Source organism: Orycteropus afer, unplaced genomic scaffold (assembly GCF_000298275.1).
Source record: "Orycteropus afer afer isolate SDZICR_OR568_19922 unplaced genomic scaffold, OryAfe1.0 scaffold00279, whole genome shotgun sequence".
NCBI lineage: Eukaryota > Metazoa > Chordata > Mammalia > Tubulidentata > Orycteropodidae > Orycteropus > Orycteropus afer.
Genome location: NW_006921866.1, coordinates 1,184,702 through 1,189,856, shown reverse-complemented (window position 1 = coordinate 1,189,856; position 5,155 = coordinate 1,184,702).

The following is a 5,155-nucleotide window of genomic DNA, read 5'->3' as shown; positions in this document are numbered from 1 at the left end:
ACTTTGCTGGTTTTTGTGTTTCTCTAGAGAACCCAATCCAACACAAATAGCATACATAAAACATCACAGCAACATGCAAGCTTCCACAGCACAACAAACTTACAGATGAGTGGTGGTTTAAAATGGTTACTTTTCATTGTGTAAATAATTTTCAAATAAGCTTCTGAATATGGTTATCAGTATGAAAAGCCTGGGGAGAGAGAACAGTGGGGAGAAAAAAAAAATGAAATCAGTTAAAGATAAGGCATAAAATGTACTCAGAGTTTTTATAAAGCCCATCCTGGAAAAAGAGTTTGATAGTTTTACTTTAATGAAAAAAATGTAGAGTGGAAAGAAGGAAAAACTGGCTTCCTTCTCCACTGTTTTCCACTTCAGTATCTAAGTATCTTTACTCTCTAGAAAATAAAATGTACAAGCAGATTATAGATGGTTGTCCAAGGGCAATATTACTTTGGAGCACCATTAATATTTTAAGTTTACATTGAAATAGCAGATGGGACTTTCCTAGTGATTTTGACTGATGGGCAATGCTAAATCTTGAGAAATGGAGAAACTCTTTGAAGAAGAGTACCCCAAGCTCTCTTCCACAGTTTTGCTTTGGTAATTGATGAATTATAATGGTAATTACTTTTCTTAATTGTAAAAATTAAAAAAAAAAAAAAAAAACACCTACTTTCATTAGAGTTTTGTTGTAGCATGTGGCATTTTTTTTAAAAGATACTCAAACCAATTTCTTTTTCTGCCTCAGGTTTCACAGTCACCTAACCTTGAAGAATTCTTAACTAAGTCGCTTTTACATGCACCCCTCTAAGATAGTCTGGTGTGCTTCCACTTCCTAATTGTTCTGTTCTCCAAACCTAAAGAATAGCATCCTTATCCAGTGGTCTGGACTCCTGGAAAATAGAATATTTTATTTTAAAAAAAACAAAGCAAATGTGGCTGTTTCTCATGGTGTATTTTTCTCCACAGAAAGGCTATTTTGTTAATGCCTTCAGCTTTTCTCAGGGCTTAGATTGCTTGGTGAATACACTGAAATGTTTGATCACAAAAATTCTAGTTATAGAATAATTTTGGTCCCATAGGGACAAAATTAAGCAAGCTGTCTTCTCTCATTGGGAAAAGTAACAAATGCTTGTGCTAAGTACCCCCAAAACTTAGTTGTTGAAATTATTTAACACTAGTTATTTTGGGGAAGTATTTAAAATAAAAATAAAAGGGAACCTAATATTTGTCATTAATCACACTCTTAGGACTTCATGCAAATTCCTTCATTTAATCTTCACAGTAACCTATGATTTAGGGCTTTTAAATTTAATGATATTACACATGTAGAATATTTGTAATAAACAGTTTCTGGCACATAGTATGTGTTCAGTAAATAGTGATATTAGTATTTTTCTTTGTTGTTGTTATTGTTGTTATGTGCTTTGGAATCGGGGCAGCGACCCCTCCTTGGGTTTCCAAGGCAGTGTCAGTACGGAAGTACTTTGCCCAACCTTCCTTGCTAGGAGTGGCTGGTGGGTTTTAACCGCCAGCCTACTAGTTAGCAGTCAAGTAAGTGCCTTAGGCATTACACTACCAGAGTTCCTTTTAGAATTATTATTATGTGAACAGAATGTTGTTGTTGTTGTTATGTGCCATCAAGTCGGACCTGACTCATAGCGACCCCTCCTTGGGTTTCAGAGGCAGTATCACTGCAGAAGTTGATTGCCCAACCTTCCTTCCAGGAGTGGCTGGTGGATTTAAACCACCAGCCTTCTGTGTTAGCAGTCAAGTGCTTTAGTCACTATGCTACCAGAGATCCTTGTGAATAGAACAGTAAACAAAAACGAACAAAATATAAACAGCAAAATAAATACCTGCAATAGTAGCAACAATCAACAAAAAAAGGTTAAATATGAATATAAATTGACTTAAGCATGTTCATTTGGTCTTTATCCTTCAGTTCCTTTCACCTACTTTCATTATGTCCTCATCATTATTTTCCCATCACTATGGTTAGAACTATGATGACTTTTAAAGAGTGACTTTTTGGCAGCTTGTAATTGAATTAAAAAGATACTCTAAACTTGTAAATTAATTATTGTATAATATACAATCAACTGCTATGCAGTAAGGCATGGTTAGAATGCATACAATTTTTCCTAAAAGAGGTAATGCTTGCTTGGATTTTCAAGTTTGAGTAGGATTTAGTGTATTTTATTGTCAAAAATAAAGAAAAGGGGAGGGGGATCAAACTACAACTAATATATATAATCACTCTCAATGTTTCTTAAAGATGCTTAACATTTTATAAAAGTTATTTTTTGAGCTGTCAGTAAAAGTACTTTGTAAATACATGACCTATCAAAAATGTAACTCCTTACTCCTTATCTTGGAACCGAACCCTCTGTTCCTTGGTTTCAGGCAAATAGATAGCTGAGTATGAAATAAATATTCCCTGTCTGGACATCAAAAGGAGTAGCTAGCTTTTGCTTTTCCCCTGAATGTTAGTTGAAGACTATACACCCCCTGAGAGTTGACTTGATGTGCTGAAACTCCAGATGACAGATCAGGACTAGGTTTTGGGCTGAAGTAAGTCTGCTAAATTCAATTTGGTTCTCTAGCACTTGAGACCTCATTCTCACTCTCCCTCTTATCTACTTATTGAAAACTGACCCTGGTTCTATTCTCAGCCAATGCACCTCAAGAAGAGCCACTGCCTGTCAGTCAGCGGAGGCCCGAGTGTTATTATAATGCTGAACAAGTTTCAGTAGAACTTCTAGACTAAGGTGCACTGAGGAGAAAGGCATGGTGATATACTTCTGAAAATCAGCCAATGAAAACTTTATGGATCATGATGGTCTAATCTGCAACTTATCATGAGATGGTACAGGATGAGACAGAGTTTTGTTCCCTTGCACATGAAGTCACCAGGAGTCAGATGCTGACTCAACAGCAGCTAACAACAACAAACTACTTTCAAATAGTACACCACTTGAATCAAATATTTATATGTTGTTGCAATTTTGTAAGTTATCTACAATATCTGCAAGCTGTCTTCATGAAACTTGAAATGCGGTTTTTACTTAACATTGTTCTGTGGACATTATCTGTGTTTTCCCTATTCTGGGCTTTTCTTCCCATGTTGTTGCTGTTACGTGCCATCGAGTCGTCTCTGACTCATAGCAACCCTATGCACAGCAGAAGGAAATACCAGCTGGTCCAGCACCAGCTCCCCGATCATTGCTATACTTGAGTCCATTGCTGCAGCCACTGTGTCATTCCATAGATTGTCAATGATAATGAGAAATCCATAGACTGTTGTTTTTTTTTTTTTTTTTACATCATTTGCTTTTGCCCTTCTTTGGTAGCAATTTAATTGCCCCCCACACACACACACACAAAGATGTACATTTTTAATCATAGTAACTCCTTTTGGGTTTCCAAGGTGGTAAATCTTTATGGAAGTAGATTGCCTAGTCTTCCTTCCATGGAGTGGCTGGTGGGTTTGAACTGCCAACCTTCTAGTTAGCAGTCAAATGACTTAGGCACTATACTATAAGCGTTCCTTTCCTAATCCTTGGAACCTGTGAACATCTTATGTCACATGGCAAAGAGGAATTAAGGTTGCGTATAGAATTAAGGATGCTAATCAATTGACTTTCGAATAGGAAAATTATCCAGGATTATCTAGATAGGTGCAATGTAATCACAAAATTAAGCAAAACTATTGCATTCTAGTTGATTCCAATTCATGGTGAAGCCATGTGTTACAGAGAAGACTGAGCTCTATAAAGTTTTCTTGGCAGTAATCTACATGGAAGTGGATTGCCAGGCCTTTTTACTACAGTCCTGCTGACTGGATGTGATCTCCCAACCTTTCAGTTAGTAGAGTGCAAACCATTTATGCCACCCAAGGACCTTAATGTAATTACAAGGATTCTTAAAACTGGAAGAGCAAAGCAGAAAAAGAGAGTCAGAGGGAGACCTTAAGACCTTAATAAAGGCACAGAGAGATGTGATATTGCTGGCGTTGGAGATGGTAGAAAGAAACCATGAGACAAGGAATGTGGTCAGTCTCTAGAAGCTAGGAAAGGAAAGGATATAGATTTCCCCCAGCTTTCTCATGACATATAACCTAACACAAACCTGAGATCTCACGTGCTAATAGTCTATACTTATTAGGAAACGTAACTGAGTTATTTTAGGAAGAAATGATATTGGGATATATCTTAAATTCAGTAGGGAAGAATGAAAATAAAGTAAGCTACAGCAAACAAAGTATTAGAACAGAGGTTCAAATAGATTCTACAGAGGCACAAGAACTTTATTAGGAAGAGAGAGCAGAGCAGAGAGATAGAGGTCTTTTCTGAGATCGATAAGTTCTTGGATACAAGGGTATTTTTTTTGGAGCCCTAGTGGTGCAGTCATTAAACTCTGGGTTGCTAACAGAAAGGTTGGTGATTAGAACCTACCAGCCACTCTGCAGGAGAAAGATGTGCCAGTCTGTTTCTGAAAAGATTTACAGCCTCAGAAACCCTATTGGGCACTTCTACTCCAGCCTATAGGGTTGCTATGAGTTAGGGATCACATGGTAAGTTTTGTTAAAGTGGCATATAAGCTGGTAAATTTGCACTTGGTAAGTGACTGAATGATATCTATTCATTGTATTTACATATTGTTGTTGTTGTTATTGTTGTTTTAAATGGCAATGGTCCATCATCAATGCATAAATTTTGGAATGTGCCAGATTGAGTTCTATTTCTGAGTCTTTTATATACTCTGTGAACCTCAGTCCCCTCATTTGGAAAAGCAGGGTACTAATCACACTTAAGGAGCTCTGATAGCATAGTGCCTAAGGCACTTGACTGCTAACCAGAAGGCTGGCAGTTCAAACCCACCAGCCACTTCTCAGAAGGAAGATTGGGCAATCCTACTTCTGCAGTGATACTGCCTCAGAAACCCAAGGAGGGGTCGCTATTAGTTGGGGCCGACTCGACGGCAAATAACAACAACAACAATCACACTTATCTCATAGACCTGTTATGAGGATTATATGGCATAATACAAGTAAATACAGGTAAAAGAGCTGAACAGAAGATTTCAGAGAGCAGCTCGAGTAGACAAAGCCAATTACTATAATGAAATGTGCAAAGACCTGGAGTCTGAAAAC